At 44.6% G+C, this 15,841-nt stretch overlaps 6 non-coding genes across 6 annotated transcripts; all 6 read left to right on the forward strand.

Moving 5' to 3' along the window:
• The first annotated feature begins 2,245 nt into the window (after positions 1-2,245).
• Positions 2,246-2,445, forward strand: LOC130349277 (U2 spliceosomal RNA). The gene has a single exon (XR_008886663.1). It is a non-coding gene; the product is annotated as a U2 spliceosomal RNA (small nuclear RNA).
• A 2,093-nt stretch (positions 2,446-4,538) lies between these two features.
• LOC130349123 (U2 spliceosomal RNA) lies at positions 4,539-4,729 on the forward strand. The gene has a single exon (XR_008886527.1). It is a non-coding gene; the product is annotated as a U2 spliceosomal RNA (small nuclear RNA).
• Positions 4,730-6,818: 2,089 nt separating this feature from the next.
• On the forward strand, positions 6,819-7,009 carry LOC130349124 (U2 spliceosomal RNA). The gene has a single exon (XR_008886528.1). It is a non-coding gene; the product is annotated as a U2 spliceosomal RNA (small nuclear RNA).
• Positions 7,010-9,092: 2,083 nt separating this feature from the next.
• Positions 9,093-9,283, forward strand: LOC130349125 (U2 spliceosomal RNA). Its single transcript, XR_008886529.1, has one exon. It is a non-coding gene; the product is annotated as a U2 spliceosomal RNA (small nuclear RNA).
• Positions 9,284-11,385: 2,102 nt separating this feature from the next.
• Positions 11,386-11,576, forward strand: LOC130349240 (U2 spliceosomal RNA). The gene has a single exon (XR_008886632.1). It is a non-coding gene; the product is annotated as a U2 spliceosomal RNA (small nuclear RNA).
• A 2,071-nt stretch (positions 11,577-13,647) lies between these two features.
• On the forward strand, positions 13,648-13,838 carry LOC130349127 (U2 spliceosomal RNA). The gene has a single exon (XR_008886530.1). It is a non-coding gene; the product is annotated as a U2 spliceosomal RNA (small nuclear RNA).
• The last annotated feature ends 2,003 nt before the right edge of the window (positions 13,839-15,841 follow it).

Here is a 15,841-nt window from a genome sequence, read left to right on the forward strand (position 1 = left end):
AATGATTATTGTAATATTTTAGAGAATAATGTCCCTGAAGGAAAAAGTGCATTTTTAATTGAGGAAGTTTGTGAAGGGGAGATCAAGCAGGCTCTGGACAAGACAGCGAAAGGGAAGACACCGGGCTGTGATGGCCTCCCCTTTGAGTTTTATTCAGTTTTTTGGCATATTTTAAAGCAAGATTTTACACGGGTGGTGCAATATGTTTTTAACTCAGGTATTTTAGCGGAGTCTATGAAGAAAGGAGTTATTACCTTGATACATAAGAAAGGTGATGAAAGAGATTTGAAAAACTGGAGGCCGATCACATTATTGAATACAGATTATAAGATCATTGCAAAGATTGTGGCGAACAGGATGAGTGACATAGTTGAGCACCTTGTTGGAGAATACCAAGTTTGTGCAGTGCCAAATAGGAGAATAACTGATAATTTATTAGTTTTAAGAGACTCTATTTATTATAGTAATTTTAATAAGAATGCACTTTTTGTGGAATCCATTGATTTTGAAAAAGCTTATGACAGAGTTGCTCATGATTTTTTGTTTATGGTTTTAAAGCATATGGGTATTCCTGAGAAGCTACTGTTTGTGATTAAAAGTTTTTATTATGGGGCAACAAGTCAGATTTTAGTCAATGGACATGTGGGGCCGGGTTTTAATATTTTATCAGGAGTACGACAGGGATGCCCACTCTCCCCAATTTTATTCATTTGTGTCATTGAGGCCTTGCTCAAAAATGTACAGAAGGACAAATGTGTGAGTGGTGTTTTTATCCCGGGAAGTAATGGAAGGAATTTGAAGGTTTTAAGTTACATGGATGATGTGGTTTTTACTTGCACTTCCCAAGCTGATCTTAATAGAGTGAATTTGCATGTAAAGATTTTTTGTTGTATTGCTGGTATGAAAGTCAATTGGGGGAAGTGCCAATTGAGTAATTTTGGAAAGCAAGGAAAAGTGGTGGTGGATGGCGTGGATGAGAAGGAAGATATTGAAGTGTTAGGGGTTGTTTTTGAAAAAAATCTAAAAGGAGGGAAAAGTTATGAGAAGTTGGAGGAGAAGATAGAGAAGAAATTATCTTTTTGGAAATTGAGAAACTTGTCCCTTAAAGGTAAAGTTCTGATTTTAAAGGCAGTAATTTTGCCACTACTATTATATACTGCAATGGTTTTCCCACCCGGCAAATTATGGACCAGAAGGATGACAAGGAAGTTGTTTATTTTTTTCTGGGGTTCAAAGATGGAAAAGATGAAGAGGGAGGAAGTGATGAAGAGCGTGAAGAAAGGCGGATATAATTTCCCGGATATTAATCTGTTTTTAAAGACTCATTACTTTCTTTTAATTTATAAAGTGTCTCAGTGCAATAATTGGGTGGCAGACATGAGCAGGTATTTGGCAGGATGGTTGTTTTCCAAATGGGGCTGGTGTGAGAAGGATCTGAGGAGACCAATAGCGCAAGTTATACCTACCTTCTATGTGGTTCTCAGATCTTTCAGTGATCAATTTGGTTTGAGTTCCCTGGGAAAACCTGAGAAAAAGAAAATTGAAAATGAAATAAGAAAAAATGAGAGATTATATGAAGTACCATTCTGCACTACTGCTCAGTCTGTGAAGATCTGGAATCTTTTTAATGTTAGAGGATTATCCAATAGACAGAGAGATGTAAACTGGATGACTTTTCATGGCTGCCTCCCAACCAGAGCTTTCCTGAATGGACGAGGAATAAGAGTGAGCGAGAAATGTCCAAGAGAGGGTTGTGGAGGCAGGGAGGATACAGTGCACTTATTTTGGAACTGTTTTTATGCAAGAGAATTTTTTATGCTTCTACAGAGGTTTTTTTCTGCAATCACGGGATATGTTGATTTTAATTTTGAGAAGATTTTTATTGGTCAGGATTTTAGCAGGAGAGAGGACACACGTGAAAGCTGGATTGTATTTTCTGTTTTTAAAGAAGTTTTATGGGATTCTAGAAACCTGCTTGTTTTTAAAAATGTGTGTATTTCTCCAAGGGAGTTGAAGAGACTTTTTTTTGGAAGGTTGTTTATTATTTTTCTATTTGACAAGAAGAGAATGGGAGAGGAAGAGGCTGAAAAGATTTGGAGATACAAGGAATGGAGAAAGTTGTAAGTATCCTGATCAAGGTTTTGAATTTGTGCTTCTCTTATAGTTTTCTTATTGAGATATTTTTCCGCATGATGTTTTTTCAGACTTTGTTTAGAAGTGATGAGTTTTGGTAGGTGACCTGATGATCGCTTGAACAATAGTCTGTAACTGAGGAAAAAAAAAAAAAAAAAATCTGTTCTTATCAGTTTAATATCTGATACGTCCCCTATCTGGGGACCATATATTAAATGGATTTTTGAGAACGGGGGCCGATTTCGAAGCTTGCTTCCGTCGCCCTATGCATTGACCCGATATGGCAGTATCTTCGGGTACAGTGCACCACCCCCTTACAGGGTTAAAAAGAAAGATTCCTACTTTCATTGCTACCTGCTTGCTGGCTAGCCAGCTAGCCAGCCCTGTTGGCCTTGCTGCTGCTGCAGCCAAAAAACAAAAGGTGGTGCTGCTGCTGCTTCTGCTGCTTCTGCTTCTGCTTGTGTCTGGCCGCTGTTGGAGCGTCCAGGCACAGGACTTCTGCTGCTGCTGACTAAATGGCCTCCTTAATTGGATCATTTGAGTAGCCAGCACACCTGTGCAGGTAGGGCATGACATGATAGGCAGCTGCCTTGATAGCGGGTGGGTGCTGAATGTTCCTAATTGACAAAATAAGATTAATGCTTATGAAGAAATATAAAATCTCATCCCTTCCCCAATATCGCGCCACACCCCTACCCCTTAATTCCCTGGTTGAACTTGATGGACATATGTCTTTTTTCGACCGTACTAACTATGTAACTATGTAACATAACATGGGGGGGGGGGGGGGTCTCCTGGCTGTTCACACAGGTGTGTCATTGCTGTACATTGACCATGCATTGCTTCTGTGGTATTGCAAAGGCAAAGACAAATGCTTCCAGCCATCCATTGCACTAATGGATTGGTCATCAGCTGGCTGTCTATGTCCCGCATCAATATAGACCAAAGTACAGAGGGTTAGGCTATGCTATTGTGCACCTACCTGATGCATCAGAAGGTGCGAGGCCCTTGCTAAATTCTGTGCACAGACTTTGAGATCTATACTTTAGACTGTATCTAAACCTGCTCCAACATGGACTGACATTCTGGCCTACTTTCAGCCGATGCGACTTGTCTGTCGCTGAACAGTCGCTTTTTATGTATTCAGCACCTATGTATAATGTTGTAAAAATGCTCTAGAAGCTAAAGTCGCAGAAATGTCACACATATTTGGCCTGCAACTTTCTGTGCGACAAATTCAGACAGGAAAAATCAGTATAAATCCTTAGAAAATTATCCCCCAGTGTCTCCATCTGCTGGCGGTATTGAATAAGCATTGCTGCACTGATGGGGTATGCATTAGACGAAAAAAAAGAAGAAAAAGAAGAATAATACGCCCAGAAAAGAGGCGAAAAGGAGAAAAACGTAAAAAAACGTGAAAAAAAAGTAAGAGGAAGAGAAGGGAAAAAAAGGTGGAAATGGGTTTAAAAGTGATTTCGGCGGAGAATATATATATATATATATATATATATATATATATATATATATATATACGCGCACACACACACATATATATAAACGTATTCTCCGTTGAGATATTGCAGCCGCTGCTGTGTCCAGGCCCAGGAGCCTTAGCACTGTGCTGTGATGTCACTCAATACCACTGACATCACTAGGTGTAAACAACATCTCTCCTTTGCTGTGTATGTGACTATGGAGCTGTTTGGTGATGTCGTCTATTATGGCCTTCATAGAAGCAACAGGAGATTGTTGCATCCATCTAGAACCCTCAGAACTACAGTGCTATGATGTCACTCACTTCCACAGGCCTTGCAGAGTGTAAACAACAACAACCCAGCTTTGTTGTGTATGTAACCATAGGGATTTGTGATGTCACCTAGAACCTTCACAGCAGCGACAGCTTTATGAGGAGCATCAGCACTGCTCTGCCTGAGCAGAACCATCACCGCCATAGGTTGTCAAATAACCCGGGTTTAACCCACACAGGTAAGTCCAATGGGGTGCAGGCATGTCCTCTATGCTTACAGCTTCCCGTGGGTGTTGGTTTGATACCGTTTGGGGACAGCCAAGGAGGCATCTGCAGGCAACAAAGGTAGGTGTGTGCTTGTGTGTGTGTTTCCTATGCAGATCCTAAGCCCGGTGTCACATGCAAGTAGGAGGAGTAAGAAGGGTTCCTGGCAAATCCGGGTTATGGATTGCATTTAAAAAGGCCCCGTGGGAGTGCAATGGGCCCCTGTCTTGCTGCTTAGCAATAATGGTATGGGTTTAGGTTCTGCTGTGTGTACTGGTGGTTGACTGCCCCCCAGCCCAGAGTGTGCATGGAAAATTGTCTGGCAGCCTCCCTGACAGCAAGCAGTGATAGTGCCCATGAAGGGCACCTTGTTGGGCCCGCCCCTTTCACGGTTATCGCTTCTCGGCCTTTTGGCTAAGATCAAGTGTAGTATCTGTTCTTATCAGTTTAATATCTGATACGTCCCCTATCTGGGGACCATATATTAAATGGATTTTTGAGAACGGGGGCCGATTTCGAAGCTTGCTTCCGTCGCCCTATGCATTGACCCGATATGGCAGTATCTTCGGGTACAGTGCACCACCCCCTTACAGGGTTAAAAAGAAAGATTCCTACTTTCATTGCTACCTGCTTGCTGGCTAGCCAGCTAGCCAGCCCTGTGGGCCTTGCTGCTGCTGCAGCCAAAAAACAAAAGGTGGTGGCTGCTGCTGCTTCTGCTGCTTCTGCTTCTGCTTGTGTCTGGCCGCTGTTGGAGCGTCCAGGCACAGGACTTCTGCTGCTGCTGACTAAATGGCCTCCTTAATTGGATCATTTGAGTAGCCAGCACACCTGTGCAGGTAGGGCATGACATGATAGGCAGCTGCCTTGATAGCGGGTGGGTGCTGAATGTTCCTAATTGACAAAATAAGATTAATGCTTATAAAGAAATATAAAATCTCATCCCTTCCCCAATATCGCGCCACACCCCTACCCCTTAATTCCCTGGTTGAACTTGATGGACATATGTCTTTTTTCGACCGTACTAACTATGTAACTATGTAACATAACATGGGGGGGGGGGGGTCTCCTGGCTGTTCACACAGGTGTGTCATTGCTGTACATTGACCATGCATTGCTTCTGTGGTATTGCAAAGGCAAAGACAAATGCTTCCAGCCATCCATTGCACTAATGGATTGGTCATCAGCTGGCTGTCTATGTCCCGCATCAATATAGACCAAAGTACAGAGGGTTAGGCTATGCTATTGTGCACCTACCTGATGCATCAGAAGGTGCGAGGCCCTTGCTAAATTCTGTGCACAGACTTTGAGATCTATACTTTAGACTGTATCTAAACCTGCTCCAACATGGACTGACATTCTGGCCTACTTTCAGCCGATGCGACTTGTCTGTCGCTGAACAGTCGCTTTTTATGTATTCAGCACCTATGTATAATGTTGTAAAAATGCTCTAGAAGCTAAAGTCGCAGAAATGTCACACATATTTGGCCTGCAACTTTCTGTGCGACAAATTCAGACAGGAAAAATCAGTATAAATCCTTAGAAAATTATCCCCCAGTGTCTCCATCTGCTGGCGGTATTGAATAAGCATTGCTGCACTGATGGGGTATGCATTAGACGAAAAAAAAGAAGAAAAAGAAGAATAATACGCCCAGAAAAGAGGCGAAAAGGAGAAAAACGTAAAAAAACGTGAAAAAAAAGTAAGAGGAAGAGAAGGGAAAAAAAGGTGGAAATGGGTTTAAAAGTGATTTCGGCGGAGAAATATATATATATATATATATATATATATATATATATATATATACGCGCACACACACACATATATATAAACGTATTCTCCGTTGAGATATTGCAGCCGCTGCTGTGTCCAGGCCCAGGAGCCTTAGCACTGTGCTGTGATGTCACTCAATACCACTGACATCACTAGGTGTAAACAACATCTCTCCTTTGCTGTGTATGTGACTATGGAGCTGTTTGGTGATGTCGTCTATTATGGCCTTCATAGAAGCAACAGGAGATTGTTGCATCCATCTAGAACCCTCAGAACTACAGTGCTATGATGTCACTCACTTCCACAGGCCTTGCAGACTGTAAACAACAACAACCCAGCTTTGTTGTGTATGTAACCATAGGGATTTGTGATGTCACCTAGAACCTTCACAGCAGCGACAGCTTTATGAGGAGCATCAGCACTGCTCTGCCTGAGCAGAACCATCACCGCCATAGGTTGTCAAATAACCCGGGTTTAACCCACACAGGTAAGTCCAATGGGGTGCAGGCATGTCCTCTATGCTTACAGCTTCCCGTGGGTGTTGGTTTGATACCGTTTGGGGACAGCCAAGGAGGCATCTGCAGGCAACAAAGGTAGGTGTGTGCTTGTGTGTGTGTTTCCTATGCAGATCCTAAGCCCGGTGTCACATGCAAGTAGGAGGAGTAAGAAGGGTTCCTGGCAAATCCGGGTTATGGATTGCATTTAAAAAGGCCCCGTGGGAGTGCAATGGGCCCCTGTCTTGCTGCTTAGCAATAATGGTATGGGTTTAGGTTCTGCTGTGTGTACTGGTGGTTGACTGCCCCCCAGCCCAGAGTGTGCATGGAAAATTGTCTGGCAGCCTCCCTGACAGCAAGCAGTGATAGTGCCCATGAAGGGCACCTTGTTGGGCCCGCCCCTTTCACGGTTATCGCTTCTCGGCCTTTTGGCTAAGATCAAGTGTAGTATCTGTTCTTATCAGTTTAATATCTGATACGTCCCCTATCTGGGGACCATATATTAAATGGATTTTTGAGAACGGGGGCCGATTTCGAAGCTTGCTTCCGTCGCCCTATGCATTGACCCGATATGGCAGTATCTTCGGGTACAGTGCACCACCCCCTTACAGGGTTAAAAAGAAAGATTCCTACTTTCATTGCTACCTGCTTGCTGGCTAGCCAGCTAGCCAGCCCTGTGGGCCTTGCTGCTGCTGCAGCCAAAAAACAAAAGGTGGTGCTGCTGCTGCTTCTGCTGCTTCTGCTTCTGCTTGTGTCTGGCCGCTGTTGGAGCGTCCAGGCACAGGACTTCTGCTGCTGCTGACTAAATGGCCTCCTTAATTGGATCATTTGAGTAGCCAGCACACCTGTGCAGGTAGGGCATGACATGATAGGCAGCTGCCTTGATAGCGGGTGGGTGCTGAATGTTCCTAATTGACAAAATAAGATTAATGCTTATGAAGAAATATAAAATCTCATCCCTTCCCCAATATCGCGCCACACCCCTACCCCTTAATTCCCTGGTTGAACTTGATGGACATATGTCTTTTTTCGACCGTACTAACTATGTAACTATGTAACATAACATGGGGGGGGGGTCTCCTGGCTGTTCACACAGGTGTGTCATTGCTGTACATTGACCATGCATTGCTTCTGTGGTATTGCAAAGGCAAAGACAAATGCTTCCAGCCATCCATTGCACTAATGGATTGGTCATCAGCTGGCTGTCTATGTCCCGCATCAATATAGACCAAAGTACAGAGGGTTAGGCTATGCTATTGTGCACCTACCTGATGCATCAGAAGGTGCGAGGCCCTTGCTAAATTCTGTGCACAGACTTTGAGATCTATACTTTAGACTGTATCTAAACCTGCTCCAACATGGACTGACATTCTGGCCTACTTTCAGCCGATGCGACTTGTCTGTCGCTGAACAGTCGCTTTTTATGTATTCAGCACCTATGTATAATGTTGTAAAAATGCTCTAGAAGCTAAAGTCGCAGAAATGTCACACATATTTGGCCTGCAACTTTCTGTGCGACAAATTCAGACAGGAAAAATCAGTATAAATCCTTAGAAAATTATCCCCCAGTGTCTCCATCTGCTGGCGGTATTGAATAAGCATTGCTGCACTGATGGGGTATGCATTAGACGAAAAAAAAGAAGAAAAAGAAGAATAATACGCCCAGAAAAGAGGCGAAAAGGAGAAAAACGTAAAAAAACTTGAAAAAAAAGTAAGAGGAAGAGAAGGGAAAAAAAGGTGGAAATGGGTTTAAAAGTGATTTCGGCGGAGAAATATATATATATATATATATATATATATATATATATATATACGCGCACACACACACATATATATAAACGTATTCTCCGTTGAGATATTGCAGCCGCTGCTGTGTCCAGGCCCAGGAGCCTTAGCACTGTGCTGTGATGTCACTCAATACCACTGACATCACTAGGTGTAAACAACATCTCTCCTTTGCTGTGTATGTGACTATGGAGCTGTTTGGTGATGTCGTCTATTATGGCCTTCATAGAAGCAACAGGAGATTGTTGCATCCATCTAGAACCCTCAGAACTACAGTGCTATGATGTCACTCACTTCCACAGGCCTTGCAGAGTGTAAACAACAACAACCCAGCTTTGTTGTGTATGTAACCATAGGGATTTGTGATGTCACCTAGAACCTTCACAGCAGCGACAGCTTTATGAGGAGCATCAGCACTGCTCTGCCTGAGCAGAACCATCACCGCCATAGGTTGTCAAATAACCCGGGTTTAACCCACACAGGTAAGTCCAATGGGGTGCAGGCATGTCCTCTATGCTTACAGCTTCCCGTGGGTGTTGGTTTGATACCGTTTGGGGACAGCCAAGGAGGCATCTGCAGGCAACAAAGGTAGGTGTGTGCTTGTGTGTGTGTTTCCTATGCAGATCCTAAGCCCAGTGTCACATGCAAGTAGGAGGAGTAAGAAGGGTTCCTGGCAAATCCGGGTTATGGATTGCATTTAAAAAGGCCCCGTGGGAGTGCAATGGGCCCCTGTCTTGCTGCTTAGCAATAATGGTATGGGTTTAGGTTCTGCTGTGTGTACTGGTGGTTGACTGCCCCCCAGCCCAGAGTGTGCATGGAAAATTGTCTGGCAGCCTCCCTGACAGCAAGCAGTGATAGTGCCCATGAAGGGCACCTTGTTGGGCCCGCCCCTTTCACGGTTATCGCTTCTCGGCCTTTTGGCTAAGATCAAGTGTAGTATCTGTTCTTATCAGTTTAATATCTGATACGTCCCCTATCTGGGGACCATATATTAAATGGATTTTTGAGAACGGGGGCCGATTTCGAAGCTTGCTTCCGTCGCCCTATGCATTGACCCGATATGGCAGTATCTTCGGGTACAGTGCACCACCCCCTTACAGGGTTAAAAAGAAAGATTCCTACTTTCATTGCTACCTGCTTGCTGGCTAGCCAGCTAGCCAGCCCTGTGGGCCTTGCTGCTGCTGCAGCCAAAAAACAAAAGGTGGTGCTGCTGCTGCTTCTGCTGCTTCTGCTTCTGCTTGTGTCTGGCCGCTGTTGGAGCGTCCAGGCACAGGACTTCTGCTGCTGCTGACTAAATGGCCTCCTTAATTGGATCATTTGAGTAGCCAGCACACCTGTGCAGGTAGGGCATGACATGATAGGCAGCTGCCTTGATAGCGGGTGGGTGCTGAATGTTCCTAATTGACAAAATAAGATTAATGCTTATGAAGAAATATAAAATCTCATCCCTTCCCCAATATCGCGCCACACCCCTACCCCTTAATTCCCTGGTTGAACTTGATGGACATATGTCTTTTTTCGACCGTACTAACTATGTAACTATGTAACATAACATGGGGGGGGGAGGGGGGGGGTCTCCTGGCTGTTCACACAGGTGTGTCATTGCTGTACATTGACCATGCATTGCTTCTGTGGTATTGCAAAGGCAAAGACAAATGCTTCCAGCCATCCATTGCACTAATGGATTGGTCATCAGCTGGCTGTCTATGTCCCGCATCAATATAGACCAAAGTACAGAGGGTTAGGCTATGCTATTGTGCACCTACCTGATGCATCAGAAGGTGCGAGGCCCTTGCTAAATTCTGTGCACAGACTTTGAGATCTATACTTTAGACTGTATCTAAACCTGCTCCAACATGGACTGACATTCTGGCCTACTTTCAGCCGATGCGACTTGTCTGTCGCTGAACAGTCGCTTTTTATGTATTCAGCACCTATGTATAATGTTGTAAAAATGCTCTAGAAGCTAAAGTCGCAGAAATGTCACACATATTTGGCCTGCAACTTTCTGTGCGACAAATTCAGACAGGAAAAATCAGTATAAATCCTTAGAAAATTATCCCCCAGTGTCTCCATCTGCTGGCGGTATTGAATAAGCATTGCTGCACTGATGGGGTATGCATTAGACGAAAAAAAAGAAGAAAAAGAAGAATAATACGCCCAGAAAAGAGGCGAAAAGGAGAAAAACGTAAAAAAACGTGAAAAAAATGTAAGAGGAAGAGAAGGGAGAAAAAGGTGGAAATGGGTTTAAAAGTGATTTCGGCGGAGAAATATATATATATATATATATATATATATATATATATATATATATATATTTATACGCGCACACACACACATATATATAAACGTATTCTCCGTTGAGATATTGCAGCCGCTGCTGTGTCCAGGCCCAGGAGCCTTAGCACTGTGCTGTGATGTCACTCAATACCACTGACATCACTAGGTGTAAACAACATCTCTCCTTTGCTGTGTATGTGACTATGGAGCTGTTTGGTGATGTCGTCTATTATGGCCTTCATAGAAGCAACAGGAGATTGTTGCATCCATCTAGAACCCTCAGAACTACAGTGCTATGATGTCACTCACTTCCACAGGCCTTGCAGAGTGTAAACAACAACAACCCAGCTTTGTTGTGTATGTAACCATAGGGATTTGTGATGTCACCTAGAACCTTCACAGCAGCGACAGCTTTATGAGGAGCATCAGCACTGCTCTGCCTGAGCAGAACCATCACCGCCATAGGTTGTCAAATAACCCGGGTTTAACCCACACAGGTAAGTCCAATGGGGTGCAGGCATGTCCTCTATGCTTACAGCTTCCCGTGGGTGTTGGTTTGATACCGTTTGGGGACAGCCAAGGAGGCATCTGCAGGCAACAAAGGTAGGTGTGTGCTTGTGTGTGTTTCCTATGCAGATCCTAAGCCCAGTGTCACATGCAAGTAGGAGGAGTAAGAAGGGTTCCTGGCAAATCCGGGTTATGGATTGCATTTAAAAAGGCCCCGTGGGAGTGCAATGGGCCCCTGTCTTGCTGCTTAGCAATAATGGTATGGGTTTAGGTTCTGCTGTGTGTACTGGTGGTTGACTGCCCCCCAGCCCAGAGTGTGCATGGAAAATTGTCTGGCAGCCTCCCTGACAGCAAGCAGTGATAGTGCCCATGAAGGGCACCTTGTTGGGCCCGCCCCTTTCACGGTTATCGCTTCTCGGCCTTTTGGCTAAGATCAAGTGTAGTATCTGTTCTTATCAGTTTAATATCTGATACGTCCCCTTTCTGGGGACCATATATTAAATGGATTTTTGAGAACGGGGGCCGATTTCGAAGCTTGCTTCCGTCGCCCTATGCATTGACCCGATATGGCAGTATCTTCGGGTACAGTGCACCACCCCCTTACAGGGTTAAAAAGAAAGATTCCTACTTTCATTGCTACCTGCTTGCTGGCTAGCCAGCTAGCCAGCCCTGTGGGCCTTGCTGCTGCTGCAGCCAAAAAACAAAAGGTGGTGCTGCTGCTGCTTCTGCTGCTTCTGCTTCTGCTTGTGTCTGGCCGCTGTTGGAGCGTCCAGGCACAGGACTTCTGCTGCTGCTGACTAAATGGCCTCCTTAATTGGATCATTTGAGTAGCCAGCACACCTGTGCAGGTAGGGCATGACATGATAGGCAGCTGCCTTGATAGCGGGTGGGTGCTGAATGTTCCTAATTGACAAAATAAGATTAATGCTTATGAAGAAATATAAAATCTCATCCCTTCCCCAATATCGCGCCACACCCCTACCCCTTAATTCCCTGGTTGAACTTGATGGACATATGTCTTTTTTCGACCGTACTAACTATGTAACTATGTAACATAACATGGGGGGGGGGGGGTCTCCTGGCTGTTCACACAGGTGTGTCATTGCTGTACATTGACCATGCATTGCTTCTGTGGTATTGCAAAGGCAAAGACAAATGCTTCCAGCCATCCATTGCACTAATGGATTGGTCATCAGCTGGCTGTCTATGTCCCGCATCAATATAGACCAAAGTACAGAGGGTTAGGCTATGCTATTGTGCACCTACCTGATGCATCAGAAGGTGCGAGGCCCTTGCTAAATTCTGTGCACAGACTTTGAGATCTATACTTTAGACTGTATCTAAACCTGCTCCAACATGGACTGACATTCTGGCCTACTTTCAGCCGATGCGACTTGTCTGTCGCTGAACAGTCGCTTTTTATGTATTCAGCACCTATGTATAATGTTGTAAAAATGCTCTAGAAGCTAAAGTCGCAGAAATGTCACACATATTTGGCCTGCAACTTTCTGTGCGACAAATTCAGACAGGAAAAATCAGTATAAATCCATAGAAAATTATCCCCCAGTGTCTCCATCTGCTGGCGGTATTGAATAAGCATTGCTGCACTGATGGGGTATGCATTAGACGAAAAAAAAGAAGAATAATACGCCCAGAAAAGAGGCGAAAAGGAGAAAAACGTAAAAAAACGTGAAAAAAAAGTAAGAGGAAGAGAAGGGAAAAAAAGGTGGAAATGGGTTTAAAAGTGATTTCGGCGGAGAAATATATATATATATATATATATATATATATATATACGCGCACACACACACATATATATAAACGTATTCTCCGTTGAGATATTGCAGCCGCTGCTGTGTCCAGGCCCAGGAGCCTTAGCACTGTGCTGTGATGTCACTCAATACCACTGACATCACTAGGTGTAAACAACATCTCTCCTTTGCTGTGTATGTGACTATGGAGCTGTTTGGTGATGTCGTCTATTATGGCCTTCATAGAAGCAACAGGAGATTGTTGCATCCATCTAGAACCCTCAGAACTACAGTGCTATGATGTCACTCACTTCCACAGGCCTTGCAGAGTGTAAACAACAACAACCCAGCTTTGTTGTGTATGTAACCATAGGGATTTGTGATGTCACCTAGAACCTTCACAGCAGCGACAGCTTTATGAGGAGCATCAGCACTGCTCTGCCTGAGCAGAACCATCACCGCCATAGGTTGTCAAATAACCCGGGTTTAACCCACACAGGTAAGTCCAATGGGGTGCAGGCATGTCCTCTATGCTTACAGCTTCCCGTGGGTGTTGGTTTGATACCGTTTGGGGACAGCCAAGGAGGCATCTGCAGGCAACAAAGGTAGGTGTGTGCTTGTGTGTGTGTTTCCTATGCAGATCCTAAGCCCAGTGTCACATGCAAGTAGGAGGAGTAAGAAGGGTTCCTGGCAAATCCGGGTTATGGATTGCATTTAAAAAGGCCCCGTGGGAGTGCAATGGGCCCCTGTCTTGCTGCTTAGCAATAATGGTATGGGTTTAGGTTCTGCTGTGTGTACTGGTGGTTGACTGCCCCCCAGCCCAGAGTGTGCATGGAAAATTGTCTGGCAGCCTCCCTGACAGCAAGCAGTGATAGTGCCCATGAAGGGCACCTTGTTGGGCCCGCCCCTTTCACGGTTATCGCTTCTCGGCCTTTTGGCTAAGATCAAGTGTAGTATCTGTTCTTATCAGTTTAATATCTGATACGTCCCCTATCTGGGGACCATATATTAAATGGATTTTTGAGAACGGGGGCCGATTTCGAAGCTTGCTTCCGTCGCCCTATGCATTGACCCGATATGGCAGTATCTTCGGGTACAGTGCACCACCCCCTTACAGGGTTAAAAAGAAAGATTCCTACTTTCATTGCTACCTGCTTGCTGGCTAGCCAGCTAGCCAGCCCTGTGGGCCTTGCTGCTGCTGCAGCCAAAAAACAAAAGGTGGTGCTGCTGCTGCTTCTGCTGCTTCTGCTTCTGCTTGTGTCTGGCCGCTGTTGGAGCGTCCAGGCACAGGACTTCTGCTGCTGCTGACTAAATGGCCTCCTTAATTGGATCATTTGAGTAGCCAGCACACCTGTGCAGGTAGGGCATGACATGATAGGCAGCTGCCTTGATAGCGGGTGGGTGCTGAATGTTCCTAATTGACAAAATAAGATTAATGCTTATGAAGAAATATAAAATCTCATCCCTTCCCCAATATCGCGCCACACCCCTACCCCTTAATTCCCTGGTTGAACTTGATGGACATATGTCTTTTTTCGACCGTACTAACTATGTAACTATGTAACATAACATGGGGGGGGGAGGGGGGGGGTCTCCTGGCTGTTCACACAGGTGTGTCATTGCTGTACATTGACCATGCATTGCTTCTGTGGTATTGCAAAGGCAAAGACAAATGCTTCCAGCCATCCATTGCACTAATGGATTGGTCATCAGCTGGCTGTCTATGTCCCGCATCAATATAGACCAAAGTACAGAGGGTTAGGCTATGCTATTGTGCACCTACCTGATGCATCAGAAGGTGCGAGGCCCTTGCTAAATTCTGTGCACAGACTTTGAGATCTATACTTTAGACTGTATCTAAACCTGCTCCAACATGGACTGACATTCTGGCCTACTTTCAGCCGATGCGACTTGTCTGTCGCTGAACAGTCGCTTTTTATGTATTCAGCACCTATGTATAATGTTGTAAAAATGCTCTAGAAGCTAAAGTCGCAGAAATGTCACACATATTTGGCCTGCAACTTTCTGTGCGACAAATTCAGACAGGAAAAATCAGTATAAATCCTTAGAAAATTATCCCCCAGTGTCTCCATCTGCTGGCGGTATTGAATAAGCATTGCTGCACTGATGGGGTATGCATTAGACGAAAAAAAAGAAGAAAAAGAAGAATAATACGCCCAGAAAAGAGGCGAAAAGGAGAAAAACGTAAAAAAACGTGAAAAAAAAGTAAGAGGAAGAGAAGGGAAAAAAAGGTGGAAATGGGTTTAAAAGTGATTTCGGCGGAGAAATATATATATATATATATATATATATATATATATATATATATACGCGCACACACACACATATATATAAACGTATTCTCCGTTGAGATATTGCAGCCGCTGCTGTGTCCAGGCCCAGGAGCCTTAGCACTGTGCTGTGATGTCACTCAATACCACTGACATCACTAGGTGTAAACAACATCTCTCCTTTGCTGTGTATGTGACTATGGAGCTGTTTGGTGATGTCGTCTATTATGGCCTTCATAGAAGCAACAGGAGATTGTTGCATCCATCTAGAACCCTCAGAACTACAGTGCTATGATGTCACTCACTTCCACAGGCCTTGCAGACTGTAAACAACAACAACCCAGCTTTGTTGTGTATGTAACCATAGGGATTTGTGATGTCACCTAGAACCTTCACAGCAGCGACAGCTTTATGAGGAGCATCAGCACTGCTCTGCCTGAGCAGAACCATCACCGCCATAGGTTGTCAAATAACCCGGGTTTAACCCACACAGGTAAGTCCAATGGGGTGCAGGCATGTCCTCTATGCTTACAGCTTCCCGTGGGTGTTGGTTTGATACCGTTTGGGGACAGCCAAGGAGGCATCTGCAGGCAACAAAGGTAGGTGTGTGCTTGTGTGTGTGTTTCCTATGCAGATCCTAAGCCCGGTGTCACATGCAAGTAGGAGGAGTAAGAAGGGTTCCTGGCAAATCCGGGTTATGGATTGCATTTAAAAAGGCCCCGTGGGAGTGCAATGGGCCCCTGTCTTGCTGCTTAGCAATAATGGTATGGGTTTAGGTTCTGCTGTGTGTACTGGTGGTTGACTGCCCCCCAGCCCAGAGT

Source organism: Hyla sarda, unplaced genomic scaffold (assembly GCF_029499605.1).
Source record: "Hyla sarda isolate aHylSar1 unplaced genomic scaffold, aHylSar1.hap1 scaffold_91, whole genome shotgun sequence".
NCBI lineage: Eukaryota > Metazoa > Chordata > Amphibia > Anura > Hylidae > Hyla > Hyla sarda.